Source organism: Ambystoma mexicanum, chromosome 5q (genome assembly GCF_040938575.1).
Source record: "Ambystoma mexicanum isolate Mex_15411 chromosome 5q, UKY_AmexF1_1, whole genome shotgun sequence".
Lineage (NCBI taxonomy): Eukaryota > Metazoa > Chordata > Amphibia > Caudata > Ambystomatidae > Ambystoma > Ambystoma mexicanum.
Window position 1 is genome coordinate 200269069 of NC_090933.1, and position 20002 is coordinate 200289070.

The following is a 20002-nucleotide window of genomic DNA, read 5'->3' on the forward strand; positions in this document are numbered from 1 at the left end:
AACATCTAAAACCTAGAATTAAAGCAATCCATACCGATGATGCAGATGTACTTATACAAAAGAAGATTCTGAGGAAAGATTTACGACTCTTGAAAAACTCAAAGTTGGTAAATAAGAAGGAGCTGCTGCGCAAGAGGAGACAATGGGCCTCAGTATGAGTTTGGCGGTAGCCTTGCCGGTAAAACCGGCAGGATGCCGCCAAATTTCTGATAATGTCCTGCACCCGCAAATGGGCAATTACCGCGGCATTCCGGCACTGCCGGACCCGGTATTTGCCCATTCGTGGGCACCAGAAAAAAGATGCTCCCCATTCCCTTTCGGCCAATAGGGCTGAATTGAAATGGGGAGATCGGATACAGTGCTGTGCTTGCCGGTGCCTTTCTGCATACCTGGCGGGTAGAAAGGCACCCGCAAGCACAACTCGTAGTTTGCCGGTAGAGGAACTATGGTACCGGCAAGTTTACCAGTACCATAGTTCCTGGACCGGAAAACTTATAATGAGGCCCAATTATACAAGAACTGGCATAGACTGCATTACGCTAGACTCCTCCAGAGAGATGCCGAGACAATGCTAAAGGCCCTTAGAAACACAAATAGCAGGAACTTATGGCAACTGCTAAATGATAGAAGGTATTAGCCATGATGAATCTTACACCAAACATGCCTTCTCACTCTGCTATTTAACACCATAATGCATAAAGAAATAACTTTTATTCTAGGGCCAATTAGTGGGGCGAATTCCTGTCCCAGAAGGGGCAGAAACAAGTGTGTCACATTCAAGCAATTTCCTGGCATTTGAGTTCCGGTATGTTCTGGCAGGCAGGACCAGATTTATATTGAAATGTGTATGGTGCCACCTCCATTTAGTAAGAGTAAGTTAAACATGGTTGTGCCCATTTAGGAGCACTTTTCATATAAAACAGGATATTTGGCTGTGTTCTTTCTTCACTGAATATTTCAGACACTTTTGGCAAATATTAAAACCCTTCTGGTCTCACCCCAAGTTACTGAGAGTAAGCCAGCCCGTTTTGCTGTTGGTACTCTTGTTCACAGGAACATTGTCTGCCCAGTCAGTGCTTTACTGTCCTTGTAGGTTATGCCAGATTGATATGTAAAGGGTTTTTCCAGTTTGGCTAAAACACAGGGGACCTGATTCACAGAGCGTTTTCCAATGGGAGCGTACCATTATAAAATGCTTCTGTGAACCAGACCAGTGAGTTTAAGCCTGCTTGTAACTGTACATGGGTCTCATTCCTTTAAACAGGTTACCTACCATTCCTTATTGGCACTAGGGCACACTTTGCCCCGGTGTTGAAATGCCGTGAAAATGTATTTTACATGCTGTAGGGCAATTTGTGCGCTGGTGCTTATGCCATGCAAAAATGCACTTGTCCTGGTGCAGTAGTTTTCTAATGTGTCCCAGTGTTTTTAGAATCAGGGCTAACTTCTCCCTGTTGCTAATACTGTGCAAACATGCACTTGCACCAGTGCACATTTTCTCTAATCTGGCCCCAATTTTTATTCTCAGCAGAAATGTACTTTAGCAATTGCTGCATTTCTTCCACAAATCGGCCTACTGAAGAAATCAAATGTACACTGCAGCTACGGACTCGTGCAAAGGCATCTCTCCATCCATTTAATCCACGCTCCAAATATCCCCCCCGAAGGCACTAGTATCTCTGTGAGTGTGGGCCTCATTACGACCCTTGCGGTAGGGGGCTAACGGCGCTGGTAGAGCTGCCAGCGCCGTTAACCCCCTACTGCCTCATTACGAGGTCCGCTCGCGGGACGCGCTAAGGACGCCTGGTTTTTACCAGACGACCTTATCGGGTCCCACGAGCGGTCCAGCATGCTAACAACAGGCCCGTTATTAATGGGCCCGTTGTTAGCATGCTTCCCATTGAGCCCTAATGGGGGCTCAAATAGGAATGGTGATGGACCGGGTCTGGGTTCCTTGAATGGGGAAACACCGGGCCCTCCAAGGTCGGAATGGCCCGGTATTTCCCCATTCAGGGATGCCGGACCCAGATTTGGGGGTAGCCATGCACCTATTAAGGGAATGGCTACTTCCAAACTCGTAATGAGGCCCGTGTCTCTAAACCTATGACACATTTTGGAATGTTTATGCTCTCCGATATGATCACCTTAATTTGTGTTGTGGTTTCTAATTAGCCATCTGATGTCTTTAATTTAAATATTTTCTCCTCTTAACTCGTGCGAAATGCTTGACTTTTTCTTGGGGTTGGGAGAACTAGTTCGGGCAAAACTTGAACCACCCATATTACGTGTGGTCCAGTTCCCCTAAATATTCATCCAGAAAAAGTTTAAGGTCACCCAGAGTTACACATTAAGGCCGTTAGTCGGAGGGCAGGCTACTGTCATCCTTCACATGGCAATATAACCTGCTACAATGCCCTAATGAGTTCAGACATGTCCTGCATGGCATTCAAGTATGTTAAAAACATAATTGTAGCGCTCTTGCTATGGAAATAGTAAAAACGTGATGTGCACATTTTGAGGTACTGGGGCATAGGTGAAGGAGACAAGGAGGAGTAGTTTAGGGTTGAGGGTTGCTGGATTACACCACGAAAGTGACCCACAAAATACCACAGGTCAATCAACCTTTGGACCGTTTAACCACACCACTGTGTGTGTCACTTTTGGGGGAGTTTGCACACCACGAATTGAACCCACTCCTAAATCTTATATGCATGTTAACACATTTCCTTCTTAGTCTTAAATAGAGAAGCTCCAAAATAAATACCTTTATTACATATACATACACATATAGACATCCTTAACAATGCCGTCTGCAAAGCTGAAGTCTGTGCAGTGACATTATTTAGCTACTGTTTTTACCCAACTACTGTTTTAGTTCATATTCTGACAAATGACGCCCACGCCTGTCGGGCATAATAATACGTTGCTTGTGTCAAATGTTGTCAAAGCACTTCCTGACATTTTAGCAGGCTTCCTGATCCAATTTTCCCGTCACCCTATCACAGAAAGCATTTGCAATCATCTGCCCATTGTGAATCCACTTGGACTATGTTTTTTTATATGTTCTCAGTTTAAAGTGTTTCACAATAATTGTACTTTTCACATGCTTACACCTGACACATGCAGCCCGAGCCCCACATAAAGGCCAAGCTCCACATAACCCATGTCAATACTCCTGGTAATTAAATAATGCATGTATGCTCCTCATGGACTCTCATACCATCTTGTTCTGGCCTCTCTTTTGAATATCATTTGTTTTCCTTCTCTGACCCCTTTCCAATCTCGCTTCTTGTTGTAGATCGTCCCCCAGACCCAGCTAGTGATTTTCTGGGCCACCTTGATCCCCTTCGATCCTTTTTTCTTCCTTCTTTGTCACCACTTCTCCCTTCTTCTAATCCTTCCTGTTCTCAGATGTTCTCAATCACTGACTCCTATTATCTTCAGCTGTTCCCATCCCCTCTTTACCATCAGCCTGGCTCTTCTCTTGACCTAATCTTTTCCTCACTTCCTTCAGTCCAGCCTGTGTCTTCTTGTGCCTTCTATGCCTCTGATCACTTTTTGCTTTCCTTTTCTCTCTCTCCCCCCTAGGCTTTTCTACTACTACTCCTTCTTCACCTACGTTTACTCATTGTAATCTTCATTCCTTTGACTCTGTTTCCTTCTTACAATCTTCTCTTCCATCTATTCCTACTTTCTCTTCTTTGTCTCCTGATGTGACTGCTAGCACCCCCCATTCTATGTTGCTGCCTGTACTTAATTCTGTCTCTCCTCTTTGTTCTATTTGTTTGTCATTTCTTTATTATTTGTAAAGCGCACCAAACCCAGAGGTAACTGAGTGCTGGAAAAGCTTGAGGATGAACAGGCATACATGCATAGGAAAACAACAGTTATGTAGACCAAGGTTACAGATAGGTCTAGTGACAGTAAGATGCATATAAGCGCATCAGATAAAATACAGTGGAAATATAACTAACAGTCAAAGGAAGGCTTTGGAGTATGGATTGAGGCATCATAAGGTGAGCTTGTCAGTGAGCCAGCTCTTTGCTTTGGTTCTGAAGGCACGAAAGGAAGGTTCAGACCTGATGGAGGGGGTCAAGGAGTTCCAGCATTTGGCAGCTTGAACTGAAAGCTAGCTTCTCCCACCGTTTTTAGGTTGAACCTTGGTACTGTAAGGCAGTGGGAGTGGACAGATCTGGTAGGTCGGGTTGGTTGGTGTTTGTAGAATTTGTCTGACAAGTACTTGGGGGCCGCATTTGACAGGCATTTGTGGGTGATTGCCAGAGTGCGTAAAGTTATTCTATCACGCACCGAGAGCCAGTTAGTCTTGCGTCTGAGACTTGAAATGTGGCTGGTTCTGGGAATGCTTAAGGCTGATCTCAAGAAGTTATTTTGTGGCACCTGTAGCCTGTTAAGCTTCCCTTCAGAGGATCCTAGGAAAAGCGTGGTGCAGTAATCGATTTTTGACAGTGCTAAGGCTCTGGCTAGTGTAATAAAGCTGCTGGGAGACAAGTAGGATTTACAGGCATTGGTTAGCTTGTTGGTGTAAACTGTAGATGACGCCACAGAACTGACTTGTTTCTTTAGGGACAGAGTGGGATCAAGATAAACTCCTAGGGTTTTTATTTCTTTGGCAACTTTGACAAGATTCCCATCGATATTGAAGGATGAGTACCGCAGCTCGAGTTTGTTTAGGCGTGCCTGAGTGCCAACAATCAAGAGCTCTGTCTTTTTGACATTGAGGCAGAGGCTGTTGGCAGACATCCAGGCCTGGATTTCCAGATAGATTTCATTAATTATCTTGGAATCCTTTTCGTAATGGCCAGTGAGCGTGATGAGAACCTGGGTGTCATCTGCGTAGTTCATGTAGATTACACCCATGTTGTCCAGGTGATCGAAGAGGAACTTTGTGAATATGTTGTAAAGCGTTGGTGAGATGCAGGAGCACTGAGGTACTCCACAGTGCATAGGGATTTGGTCTGCTGAGGCTGAGGGAGAGAAAACTTTAGTAGTTCGATTGGATATGAAGGATTTAATCCAATTGGAGGCATTGGGGGAGAAGGCGGCTGCTGTAGTCAAGTGATCGGTTAGGATCTGGTGATCAACCAAATCAAATGCAGCCGAGAGGTCTAACAGCAGTAGGGTCACCAGATTACCTTTGTCTTTAGTCTTGTCCATCTGTATCTTCAGGTCCAGGAGGGCTGTCTCAGTGCCATGTCTAGGCCGGAAGCCAGATTGTCTGAGGCCAAGTAAGCTTTTGTCCTCCAGGTCTTTCTGGATTTGCAAGTATGCAACTCTGTCCAGAATTTTTAAGGGGAAGGGGATGGTTCTGATAGGCCTATAGTTTGTTGGTATGTTGGGGTCAAAATTCGTTTTTTTTAAGAGTGGCATGACCCAGGCCTCCTTGAGGTTGTTAGGGACTTGGTTAGCCTTGAATGAGGAATTGATCACTGTGGCAATGAAAGGGGACAATTCTTTGGCGGCTTCCTCAAGAATTGAAGCTGGGCAGGTGTCTCCTTGACATCTAGATGGTTTTAGTCCTTTAATGATGACTTCCACCTCTTTGGGGTGACGGGAGAATGTGAATGGTGGGCACTTGTGGGCTTGTTGCTCAGGCAGGTGCTGCGTAGAGGAGAGGCTGTTCTTTGTAGCTTCTATTTTATGTGGAAGTGAAGTTATTTTGTCTGCTGGGCTTGTTGGATTTTGGCACACCAGGCCGTATCCTTAGTGCAGTCCTCAGCCAGTGGTGCTGGAGATTCTAATTCCCCTATGATGCTGAAGAGCTCCTTGGTACTTGATTTAGTGTTGAGGATTCTGGTGTAGTAGGTTTCTTTTTTGGTGGATAGAAAGGCAGATTTGTAGGCAACAGCCGCTGTAGTGAACAGTGCTTTGTTGTGAGTGGTAGGTGATTTTCGCCAGGTAGATTCAGCCACTCTTTTAGTGTTCCTCAGGATTTTTAGTTCTGGCGTGAACCATTTGTTAATGTGGGCAATAGGTTTGGCTTTTTTTTAGCTTGAGCGGGGCAATGGTATTCAAAGCTGACTCTAAGGTATCGTTGTAGAGGTCAAATAGGTTATTCGAGTCTAGGTACTTATAATTGGTTTTCGTCCAAGATGTTACTGATTATAGGCCGAAGGTTAGGCAGTTTTATGTTATGGGAATTTCTAGCGAGAATTGGGGGGGAGGCGATGATTGGGTTGGCAAAGGATATTTAATGGTGGTCTGACCAGGTAATAGGATAATTCTGAAGTATTTTAGTGGAGCAGTTAAGGTCTGACAACCAATCCAGAGATCGACCCTTGATGTGTGTTGGCTCTGTGATTCAGTGCTTAAAGCCAAGCTGAGAAATGGATTTTTCTAGAGCTAGGGCACTGGTATCATTAGGATCCTGGAAAAATAAGTTAAGGTCTCCGAGTAGAATAATTTGGGAACCTAATTCACCATTAGACGATAGGAGGCCAATAATGTGTTCCTCAAAGGAGGAGTTAGGGCCTGATAGGCAGTAGATGAGGTGCATGAGGATGGTTTGGGAGGCTGTTAGTGGGATTTTGATTGATAAGAGTTCAGTGGATGGTAAGCTGGTAAGTGAGGTGGCTCTGAGGCCCAGACGAGTTTTTGCTATAAAGGCAACTCCCCCTCCCCTTCCTGAATTTCTGTCCGCTCTGATGATAGTGTAGCCCCCTGGGATGGCAATGGATAGTGCAGGGCACCGCCGCCTGGTGGAGCCAAGTTTCTGTGATGGCGATAAAGTCCAAGTGGTTTGCACATTTGAGGTCTGCTATATTGAGAGCTTGGGCAACTAAGGACCATGCATTGATAAGGGTTCCTGTGATGGTGGGAGGCAGTAACCCAGATAGTGGTTCACCCCTACTTGTCACCACAAAGGGTGAAGGATCCTTGGTGGGAGGGCTGGGTGTCAGTTGACTGGGTAACTGTGTAGTTGCTGCTGAGCCAATGGTTGGCAAGTGTTTTTTAGGTTTAGAAGGAGGGAATTGATATGGTGTCCTTACTTCCACTACTAAATCCCCTCAGCCGCGGTTTACTTCTGATCTGTCTACCTTCACTGCCATCTGCATTAAGCTGAGCGGCACCATAAAAAAATAGATCACCTTATGATCTTACTGCACTTTTATCTTTATACCCTTCTTTTGACTCTGCCTTACTTATGGCAAAAAAAATCATACTTTTTGAAATATACTTTTTCTCCTTCTTACCAATCTCGTTGTCTTTTCCAACTTCTTCACAACATCCTGTCACCTAAATCTCCTGACACGGCCCTCCTTTCATCTCATTCGTCCTCTGACTTTTGTAGTTACTTCACATCTAATGTTGCTAATCTTTGTTCTGCTTTTGCTTCTTCTCCCACTCTTCCTCCTTCCTCTTTTTCCACTTTGCCTTCATACTCTTTATCCTCATTCTCTCCTCTTACCAATTCTGAAACTTATCCAATCTCATCCAACAGCATCTCCTTATGATCCTCTCCGTCCTTCTCTTATTCTACATGTCTATCACCATCTTCTTCCTTATCTTACTTCACTCATTAATTCTTCTCATTCTAACTCATGTTTCCCTGCTACCTTTAAGCATGTTCTTATTCTTCCAATTCTAAAAGAAACACATGCTGAACCTTCCCCTCATGCTAATTTTTGCCAAATTTCACTTCTTCCCTTTCTCTCTAAAATTCTTGAGCGGGCTGCCTATGCCCAGGTTGCTAGTTTCCTAAATCTTAATTCTCTTTTACCACTTTTTCAATCTACGTTCCATCTTTCTCATTCTACTGAGACTGCTCTTTTGCATGTCTATAACTCTCTTCTCTCCTATATACATTTTCTTTTCAATGTATCTGCGGCATTGGATACTGTTGATCACACACTTCGTATTTCCAACCTTAGTTCTTTGGGTATTACTGAGTCTGCCCTTGAATGGTTCCACTCCTATCTTTCTCAGTGTTTCTATTCTGTAACTTGTTTTGAACACACCTCTTCCTCAATTCCTCTTCTCTGCTTTGGCCCTCAAGGTTCTGTACTCATCCTCTCCTTTTCTCTCTCTACACTCTCTGCTCTTATTTCTTCATTTAATCTTTTCTTTTATCTGTATGCCGATGATACACCCATCTTTCTCTCTTTTTCCTCCTTTGGCTCTTCTGCACTCCCCTGTATGAACTTGCTTTTATGCTGTGCAAAACTGGATGTCTTTTCATTTTTTTCACCTCAATCCTTCTAAGGCTGAGGTTCTGTTTTTTCCGGCTTCAACTATTCTATCTACACTTCCTCATCTGTCACTCTTGTTTCCTTCTTCCTCTCTGCCCTATTCCTCTTCTGCATGCAATTTGGGTGTTATGTTTGATCCTTCACTTTTCATTAAACTGCATATCTCTTATATTGCTCGCTCCTGTCGCTATGCCCTTTTTAACATCTGTCTTGCTCGCCCATATCTCTCATTTCCTGCTACTAAACTTCATCTTTTCTGCCTGGCCTTTTTTCGCACTGACAACTGCTCTTCTCTTCTTCTTGACCAACCTGCCTCACATCTTCTTACTCTCTGATGAGTTCATAATTTGTTGGTTTGTCTTCTCTTTTCTTTACCTTTTCGCTCCTCTATCAAATCTCCTTTACTGTCTATTTCACTGCTTCCCTTTGAATCACGACTTTGCTACCATTTTCTTCCTATTGTTTTTAAATGCACAAATGGCTTAATTCCTCCTTATCTTTCTTTGCTAGTCTCGTTCTGTTCTCCCTCACTTACTTTGCCATCACAGAACCTGCTTCTTCTCACTACCCCAGAGCACCCTTTGCTTCTTCCTGTTTCCTATCTTTTAATTCTTTCCCTTTCTCTATGCACTCTACTTCTTCTCTACCTTCTTTCTACTTAGTAACTTTCTGTTTCTCTACCCCTCCTTCTCTTTTTAGTTGTTTTTTGCATTATCATGTACATTACATTTACTGGTTTCATATATTTTGAAATGCTGCTTTGGCAAAAGGCGCTTTATAAATCAAAAATTGAAATTGAAATGGAAATGGAAATGTTACAGGGTTGTGCTCTGCATAAGCTGGACTTGTATCTTTTACTTTATAATAATGATTTACATATTGTATAGTGCATTATGTCAGATTCCTTCTGCTCCTCAGTGCTGTAAAAGTAATGCTTATCATAGTCTAAAGAGTTAGACTCAGGGAAGGGTCATTACTTTGCAATATCAAGCCCTTCTGGCTAACCTAGGACTTCTGAAGGGTAGTGCAGGCTCTGGTAATCCCCCACATTGAGGAAAATCCCTACTTTCCCACACAGTTGGACCCCCTTAAAACGGAATACCACGCAGAGGCCTCCCTCATCACTGGGCATGCACTTTCAACCACATCTCTTCCAACCTGTAAAAGCTTAACTGGTTACTCTTACCTGATTGGACTCTTTAAAAAATGCCTGTTTCACCTCCACGGACAGCACACCACCTTCCCTTGAGGCTAATTTAAATGCCTTCAGCAGTAAGTGCCATACACACGGTAGGACCATTGCCAGAATTGATACTAGGTGGGCCGGCAAGGAGAAAACTAAGAAACAGTCATTCTGCTGCTATGCACCGGTCCTATGGAATTCCATCCCAGTAACAATGCTGACCACCCCCTCCCTCCCGCTGTTCCAGGAAGAGTATCAAACATGGCTATTTCAGTCACACCTTTACAATCCCCAGACTCTAAGGTCACTCAGCAGACACAGTGGGACTCTCTGCAACTCAACGCTGTGCTACCATGATAATTGCTTGTACACACACACACACACACACACACACGCACACACACACTACTGCATTAGTGTCTGCCCATCACACTCGTGCCTTTTAATGTTAACCTATTGCTGCTTTACAGTGATCTGCTGCCTTTGAGCTTTGTTCACACTATGTAAATATAATACATAAAATAAAAGACGTTTACTACTGATTCATTTAATGTGTCCGTGTTGACTGTTCCAGCCCAGCAAATAATGAAAAGAAATGCAGCCTGGTTCTTCCTTCTCTACCACTAAAGTCAGAATGCTCGTAATGCAGTCCATTGTTGTAGTTATTGACTGCATTCTGAGCATTATAATTGGCTGAGTGGGAGTCAATATTGACCTCCTTGGGCTTATAGTGCCCATTGGACTGAATATATCAATCTCAGACGGTGGAAGGGCTGAGTCGGCCCTGCCGTGGTTCACCCCATGTCTTGCTGGCTCAACACAGATGTCTGGGGTGAGTGTCTAACTTGCTGGTCTCGTTTGCCAGATAATCAGCAGTGTCTATCTAATGTTTTTAAATGAAATCAATTATCAATGTTTTTAACACTTCTATGGTTTCTCAATGTACAAAATACAATGGCACGGAATAAGCAATGCCATGTTCTCGGGTAGTATATCTCGGCATGGTGTCCTTTGAGGGCCAAGGCCTGTGGTTAATGATTGCATCTATATATGTAAAACTGAAATCGCATTAGCCTGCTCTCTGTCTTATAAAGCAGGATGCGTGCCTGGTTACCCTCTTGCAAAGTAAATCAACTTTGTTGAGGCTCCAGCCTATGTACTTTGCTGTGGCCGTCGCATGGTATCTTGAAACATAATTACGCTGATGATGCATAATGATATGAGTTTGCAGACCCGGCCTGGCCATTATTTCAGCGGGAGGCCTTAGCTAAAGATATTGTACCAAGCCATTATCTAGTCACTCTTGACTCACAGACCCAGAATCTAATCAAGGGAAGGTGAAGCAGAACTAGGGTTTAGCTCATTGCATAAATGAATTTACAGTCTAGACACTGTAACAGGTCTAATTATACTTGACACAGCAACGTTTTTTTTTTGTGTTTTTTTTTGTCCACGTACCGAGAGGAAATAAGACACTACTGTGTATTTCATATGCATGGATATGTTTGTTGTGTTTTACCAAAGGTCGTTTGCATCCATTTCTCTATTTGCATAACTGGCTTGCCTGCTCATCTTGTATAATGGCATAATGACTTTGATGGCAGTATTCAATTTGCTGAAATTATGTTATCATACAAATTTCAGAAATCTAAATTAACATGGACTTTGAAAATATCACATCTTTGCTTAAAATAATTTTGCACTAACCCATGCATGTATTAATTGGTTATTTCATCAAAGCAAAACATATACACATGATCATCCTGTCTGCTCCACTTGATCACTTCATATTCCTAACACATTATTCTTCTGTAGGTAGAATCTACTGCCTGTAGCCCCCTGCCTGCCCCCTCCATGCACTTCCAAGGGCACCCCTACAAGCCTACAATTCCAGTGGTATCCATATTGCTGGATCCAATTACTGTTTCCCTCCTTGTACATCGCTCTGTTGTTCCAAAGCGAAGGGTGCAGCATTTTAAACCCAGAACATAGCATGGTTGAGCTGATGAAGGATAGATGGTGGTATTAAAAAGTTTGTCTGATGGGCATGCCAACCGTGTGTGATGAACTTATTGTGGTGTGGTACAATCAGTGTGGGAGTACAATAATCTGGAAGGTGGGCTGTGTGGTGCTCTTCAAACTTGTATGCAGGCAGTGTGGCATGTTATGTGAGGGAAGCCTGCAGTGGCAGTCCAGAAATCAGCTGGTCAGTGAGAATCTGTTGGCGCTAAATCATTAGGCAAACAGACTTTTTTTTTATATAACGCTTTTTATTGTCATTTGTGGGACAATAGAAAGCATCAAAGGCGTGTCAAGCTGCAATCCTCTTTATCTGTCAGACTCAGATCATGTCTTCGATGGCCGCTCCACCAAACGATTTCAAGAATTCCCCAACACCCAGGGGGTGTACTGGGAACCAAAAGAGGCCCTGGAAATAATTTCCAAAGTGGCCCCATATTACACATTTTCATCAAACCCAAACCTTTTCCCATGAGAAAATGTGGAAATAAAATAGGTTATCACACAAAAGAGGCCCAGGGTGCACAGGCCTACCAGAAATCTCCAGAGTTCTCTATAGGCCAGTCCACCCCTGCCAACAGCCCAAGTACAGAATTCCTCAAAGTGCACAGATTCACACCTACATGACTGGGCGATACACTACCATTTAACCCACTGCACTGTTTCCAAACAATACCTAATCAGCCTACCTGTTCTATTCCATGAAGATCACACACGTACATTCAACGACATTATTCTGTTTGGGCGAATTAACTCAATGTTCGACTTGGGCAAATAATTGAACATTATAAGCATGCTTTTGAAAAAAACAGATGTTGCAGCCAATGTCGGCTTGAGTTCCTATCTAGAGCGAAGCCTTTGTGCCTCTCTGGTTCCTTTCTCAGATGGCCAAGGGTCTGCACCAGGGGTGCCTGTATTGTGGCTGCAGCAATATATGTACAATTCCGAGAAATAAAGTTGGTACCCTTTAGTGCGCTCCTTGGGAAGAATTACTCAATCACTTGGTTATGTTAATTCCAATTTGTGTATTCAGTATAGGTTCTGGATACTCCATACACTTGAAGTTTCAATAAACAAACTTTGTCTCCCAAATTGTCTCCCAACACGTGTTTCCCCATGACTTTAGCCACGGTTCCTCAGGGGAGATTCTTGTGTGTAGATTCTTGTGGATTCAAAGATGTTCCTTTCTCTCGGTACGATTGCCTCTGTGACCACCAATTTCTGCTTGGGTTGAATTTATAGGGTGCATTGCCTGCTTCAGGACCAGCCGGCTCTTCAGCCCCACCTCTTTCAGGAACCAGCAATAAAGGTAATGGCACCTTTGGTAAATGGCACAACAGCATCCTATTTGTTCGGATACACTTCTGTGATACGGATCTACATGAAAAAACCAAAGCCAAAAAGAACGAGTCTCGATACAGCGGAGCGGAAAGCTGAGCATTGCGAAAATGTCGAGCCCATTGAAATTAAAATTGGCCCCCACTTTCCATGTAATGGAAGTGGTTGACACCCCGGCAAGCCCTGAATCCCATAATTCCAAGCTAGGGCACCAGGGGACACCCCCGCAGTCCCCGCTCCCCTCGTTCGACATTTTGGGATTCAAAGATTTCTACTATGCCAAATGCGCACTAAACACGCATTAGGCATCCCTGTGATACAGCTCTACAGTCTTCTTCCATAAAATTGTTATTCGATTTGTCGAAAGTCCCCTGGGGCCACACACATTTTAAAAGAGGCACTTATTCCTACAATTACACACAGCCTGGAAGTGACACACAATTAGATCTCTTGGAAGCTCTTATATGGAACAAAGCCTTAGACCTTGCCTGGTGTATCCTGATGGCTCTCCTTCGGGTGGAGCTGGGTATTCAATCTATTTACTCAATTGAAATGACAAATGATGCTTCTTTATAAAAAATGTAACCCTTTGGCGGCTTCTCTGTACGAGGTCCTGAAGGCCGTTTTAAGGTTGAATAGTTCATAAGTCCTAAATAGCTTTTTTAGTGAAAGTCTGCCATGGGTGGAGGAATTAGGATTCAGAATATATAATCTAAGAATCTGGGTAGAGTAAAATGAGTTCTTGAATTGCTGGATAGGGCCAAACAGAATGAATGGCTGAAAGGATAAAAATGACCCACAGAGTATTGTAATATTTTTTATAAAATGTAATTCCATTCCCAGCTAAATTAAAACATCTCCCAATAAATATTTTAGAGTTTTTTTAATGTTTTAGATCAAATGTGTTTTATACATTGGAAGTGGTGGGACCCCGCCGGGGTATCCCCAAATGCTTGAGGACCTGCCGCTTATGCAAGGCAAAAAATCACGCTTGAAACCAGGAAGTACCAAATTGTGGAGTGCTACAAAACAGGGCCACCCATAATACAACTACTGGGTAGATTGGTGCACGACATAAGACGTGATACCATGCAAATGATTTTATTAGATGTATCTATAAGCTTTTAGGGGAAAAGTAAATTAAATGTAGAGTAATACCTATTGCGATACAATGTGATATTTTGTATTGTTTTTTGTGTCTTTTTTCTAAATGTATAAAGGTTTTGTAATCATATATACAATTTAAAAAAAAATAAGGCACTTCACCTGTTTGAGGGTATTTGCTTAGGTCTCACTGGGTTATAACATGATGCTTGCATGAGTTTTCAGTACGCTTCTTTGATCAAATCAAGTTGTGTGCTCCTTCCAATTTCTCTCAGAGCCTCTCGCAGTCTTTCTTGTAGATCACTTCACAATCACTGTAACCATTCTCTATAACATCCCTCTGTTTCTTTGCTGTCACACTCAGAGCATGTACACATGTGATCTATTGGGCACGTATAGTGATGGTATTAACGCCCTGACAGCTTCCAATCTTACCACTGGGTGCATCAACCAGCCTTTTAAATGGAGGTTTTGGAGGCTCTCCCTCTGTTCAGTTATGTTTTACAGAGTTCAAAGGATTTGGACCTTGAGTAACAGATGAGAGTCCACTTGTCAGTTCCCTCTTTGTATTTCTAAAACCAGAGTTCCTCTAAGACCCGCGTGAATATTTTGTAAGAATAAATGGGCGTTGGCAGAGAGGGCAACATAATCAGATATCGGTGGCAACCCTGTCCAGAATCGCTAGTTTTCTTCTAGTCAGGCTGATAATATAGTCATTGATTGACAGATCCAAGGTCTAGCATTGAGCACCTGGCCATCTATTACCCAGTACTATTGTACCCATTTCGTTTCCGCTTTCCCCCCTGGACCACTATGCATCCCCAAGTTTATTGATCTCTCAGAGACTCCCTAAAGAGGGCCTAGTGTCAAGCCCTTTTAATTCTACAGCTGGTCAGAGAAGCAACACCCTCTAAGTGATGTTCCCGTCTTTATCGTAAGCCACGTGAAAGTTCTGTTAGGCTCTCCCCAGAGGTGCCACATCAGATTGGCACTCTCCCAGTGATATCAGCATGACAGCATCCTTGTGGGCTCTGCCCCACAAAGACCATTCTTTTAATGTTCAGGTTGTGTTAGACCCTCTTCTTCGTGACTCTCTACAGGGTGAACAGATGCAGTGATGGGAGATCTGGGTCCAGATTGCATGCATTGCCCAGCTGGCAGTGCTGTTTAGCACACATATTTTCAATGGATTAGCACCATTGCGGATCACCTAATGATTATGCCCATACATTTGTTTAGGCAGTGCTTGTTGCTTATTGCAAGTGCTCTTATTTTGCTCAGGCTTGCGCCAGTTTTACTGTAAGGTGGTGGCGAACATTATGTATCATTATACAGAGTCATTTGATTTTTTTTATTTATAGACTGTGCATTAACTACAAATGTAGGTGAGGCTCCCCAGAGACTGTCTGATATGTCTTTCATTACAAATTATGTTCGCCTCCCTTCTGTGCAAATGTACTCCCTTGTTTTACATATCCTGTCCTATGCTCCATTTCTTTCATTCCCTGTGTGACTCCATCTTTCTTTTTCATTTCTTTTCCTCTAGGTTGAAAGAAGGGAAGAGGAAGGACGATTGAAAGGGAGGGGAAGCCTGCCAAAGACTCTGTGTCAGGGGTTATGCCTGCAGTCTAAGCTCCTCTGCCACCTTTGAACAGTTCCATGGCATTTTGACACAGACGTGAGTTTTGCCGTGGGAGTTTTGCCGAAAAAGTTCATAGAAATGTTTGTTTCCATATTTTTTTTCATTTCTCTATTTACCATTTAACAACCCCCCCCACCCAAAAAAATTCCAGTGAACATTTTTGGCAAAAGTGAAGCGGCAAAACACCTGTCGGAAAAACGGGTGTTGGCAAAAAGACACAATACCCTTTGAACAGTGGTGGACATGACTAAAGGGAACTCGGGAGATTTCCCAGTGGGCCTCCACACCATGGGCATCTTTTGAGTGGGATGAAGTAAATCATTTGTTGCAAAGTTCAATTATATGACAATATGCGACTACCTGAAAAACATTTCCAGGGCCACTTTTATTTCACAGTCCAGTCCTCTCTTTGACCCCAAGTGGGGTCAGTTAAAGGTTTGTGTATTTCTAGCATGAAAAAATGTCAGCAAAAATGAATCTGCCAAAATAGGAGCTGTAAAGCATACATTTCATGTGACACAAATTTGCACCTGCTCTAATTTACCACCGACCAAAGCAAATAGCTCCATCAACACAGTTTATGTGATCTGGCCCTTTTGCCCCTTTGCAGAAGTAGATGCCCGGGGTAAAATCTTTCAGTGTGATTCTTGCACTTAAGAGCCCCATATCATGTCTGGGCCCAAGCCCATACCCTGTCTATATAATCTTATCAAGACCCCTGGGTATATAAGTCCATCTAAGACTCAAACTATGTAAAGCCTGCAGGCTGACCAAAGGAAAGGCTTGACACATCTTTTTTTTCTTCCACATTTTTTGAAATTGTGGGTCCCTGGTTGAAGAAGAAGTAAAAACATTGGGAACATTTTCCCCGCCATATGTTTTAATAAGAGGTATATGAACTCCTTGCCCTGTTTCATTGACAGTGCAACAGCCTACAGCATTGGATCCCCTGCATCACCATAGACTGATTTGGGCAGTTAGGGAGCAGGTGTAAATGTTGGCACTAATACTTACCCAAAATGGGGATTTGTTCAGGTTAGTAGGGTTGATACTATGGCTGAGTTCCACTGCTCGAATGGGGTCTTCCAGGTTTTCCTTTGGCTGCATTGTCAATGAGGGTAGGGGGTGGCCCTCTAGGTGTACCTTCTTCCCAGAAACACTAGGCTCACTATTTGCAACATGTTTGAACATTTCGTGGAGTTCTGTTATGTCCTTCACCTCAGATTCAGAAGACCTGTTCTCAACCACAATCATCCGGAAATTTGACTGGTAGCATGGATCCAGACAAGAATTTCTGAAGTTTTGCAGTAAAAGACTTTTAAGGCAATACAAAAGTAATTCACCTTTCCAATGTGGGTATTGATTAGACAAGTTCGATATATATATATATATATATATATATATATATATATATATATATATATATATATATATATATATGAACCCTATAACAATTATCAATTTTTAATCAATGAGTTTAAGCACCTAGCAATTCATTAAGATTAAAAGAAGCAATCAAATCTTAACTTCCCTCCTTATTTCAGTAAGCAACAATAAAAACTCTGTTCTGTGGCACTTCTTGGCCAAAACCACTGATCCAAACATATCTGTGGATCCATTGATGGAAATGAAAGAAATACTTGTTCCTCCTTGCAGAGAGAAGGGTCCAAGGGGTGGGGCAGGGGTGTGTGGCTCCAGGCCAGGTGCCAACACAGTATCTTTTAATGGAACCCTTGCCTAGTGATTTGCATAAAAGCAAAGAACATTTTGGGAACATAAGGATGCTCACCATTTTAAATTTGAACCTTGTCTGTGACAGTGATTCAGCAAGAAACCTTTTTGAGTGAGTAATGGAAGTTGGACTCTGTTCTTTTCATTGGTCACAGTACTCAGACTAACAAAACATGTCTGCAAATTGTAAGACCTATTAACCCAATTGGACAGCTTCTGGACTGAATACAATGCTATGGCTGGTTCTGCATTCAGTCTTGCTTGCTGAGTTTTCTGGAGCACGGGCTGCTTGTGCGTGAGACACAGCTTGGGAACAGATCAGTTAGTTTCCAGGACTAGCCCCTTTTGGAAGTGCCTTGGCCCAATTCCTACACTGAGTGGGTGGGAGCAAGGGGTAGGCTCCTACGTGTGCATTGTTTTCTCTTCCATTTGTGAGTATTTTTACACTCTATTGTTTTCTTGAGAGTATTTGTGCCATGCAGCATCTCACAGGTCTCCAACTTCTCAGTGCAACTCTCGCACAAGGAATACGCACTCCCACACCTGTGCAAGCAAAGATCACACCAGTCACTCACCTCCTTCCATCGGCAACAAGAAATCACATTAGCCACGGACAACACGCAATCACAACCCAAGACCACATTACAACAAATCCTCGGCACTCAGGGTGCAAGGCATGTGGCCTGGGGTGCATTGTTCCCAAGATAACACATAGATTTTTCAGGAAACATAGTGCACATGGATGAAACCATCTAGGATAGACAGTCCAAAGAAGATAGCTGGAGGAACATGCACGCAACATAAAGTATGGAGAATAGGTCTTCATTCCAAAGGAGAATGCACGAGGAAAACAAATGCATGGAATACACGGGTGGGGTTCAGCACACGGATGGAAAGTGCAATATTTAGATGAAACTCGGGGTCCGCATATCCAGTTGCACAGATACACACAAATAAACTGACGCTCCTCAGAGCTAGTGACAGATATAGACACTAATCTGATCAATAGGCACACCATACATATATGGCATGGGCGCCCATTAGCTCGGTAGAACAATGGGATTTACACTCATTCATACAGAAAATGAAAGGATGTGCACCCTTTCGCACAGTCAAATCATGTGGGTTCAAGACCATTTGTACCGAAGGGATTTGAACCTGTATGTAACCAGGCAAGCTCAAGCCAGTAGAAATGGTTAAGTGATCAAATAAACATGGGATTTGAACCTATTTGCAAAGTTGTGAATCTCCATCCATCACGCATGGTAAAATTAACAACTAAGGGCCTGATTCATGGAATGGGGAGCAGAAATGGTGCAAGGTCCGCGCGCCAAGCAGGACCCTGTGCGAGCCATGGCACAGAAAAATAAAAAAATTGTGCGCCAGGAGAATTCATGGATTGAAAGACGCATTACTAGCCATAGCGTAATTAATAACAAGCTGCGCAACGTATGCCCACAACACTCACCCATGCACAGCAAAAAGCGAACAAAAGGACTAACACGGCGCAAGCATCCGTGCCACCCCTGGTCGACCATCCAGCACCCCTGTGAGAAGCTGCGCCTCACCTGGCAAGCACAGGCTGCACCCCAGCAAAATCGCTTGTCTCACCTCGCAAGCCCAGGCTGCATACCAGCGATATCACACACCTCACCTCGCAAGCTCAGGCCGCACCTCAGAGACAATGCATGCCCTACCTCGCATGGCCAGGCTGCACCTGAGCAAAACTGCGTGCTTCTCCTTGTAGGCCCAGGCCACACCCCAGAGAAAATGTGGGTCCTCCCTCACAAGGCCAGGAAGCCCCCTCCAGACTTGTCACCCCCCAGTCACCACCCTCCAGACTAGACCCCCCCAGGCATCTCACTCCAGACTGCACACACACCCCAGGGAGCCCCCTCAAGACTGCCCCCAGTAGCCCCTTCCAGGCTGGACACCCCTAGGCATCCCACTCCAGACTGGACACCCCATGTAGACTGGGAACACCCCAGGCATCCCACTCAAGAATGGGCACCCCCTCCTGACTGGACACCCACCAGGCATCCCACTCCAGACTGGACACTCCCTCCAGACTCGAAAACCCCCAGGCAGGCCCCTCCAGACTGAACATCCCTCCAGGTATCCCACTCCAGACTGGACATCACCCCCAGGCATCTCACTCCAGACTGGACATCACCCCCAGGCATCCCACTCCAGACTGGACACTCCCTCCAGACTCGAAAACCCCCAGACAGGCCCCTCCAGACTGAACATCCCTCCAGGTATCCCACTCCAGACTGGACATCACTCCCAGGCATCTCACTCCAGACTGGACACCACCTCCAGACTGACACCCTCCCCCAGACATGCCACTCCAGACTGGACACCCCCGCCTTACTGGAACCCCCCCCGGCATCCCACTCCAGACTGAACACCCCCCAGGCACCCCCCTTACAGTCCCCCAAAATACCAGTGCAATGCATGTCTGCAGCTTACCTGAACCTTTGTGGTGTTCCAGCTACATGAAGTGTAACACCAATATGTCAGCTGCATACATGATCAACTGGAAGCACCTGAGATCCACACAGGACTGGAGCATCTGCTGAAACCCTGCTAAATACTTTAACCAGCCCACCCCATACACATGTGACAAGTGAATGCAATGGCAAGTGGCATGTGCATGTTGGCCATGGCACATTGCCAAGGCATCAAAGCACACTAACTAAATGTGTGCCTACGACAGAAGTAAACATACGAATAAAAATGAAAAATACACAAACAATGCCCATGTGCACCCCTGCC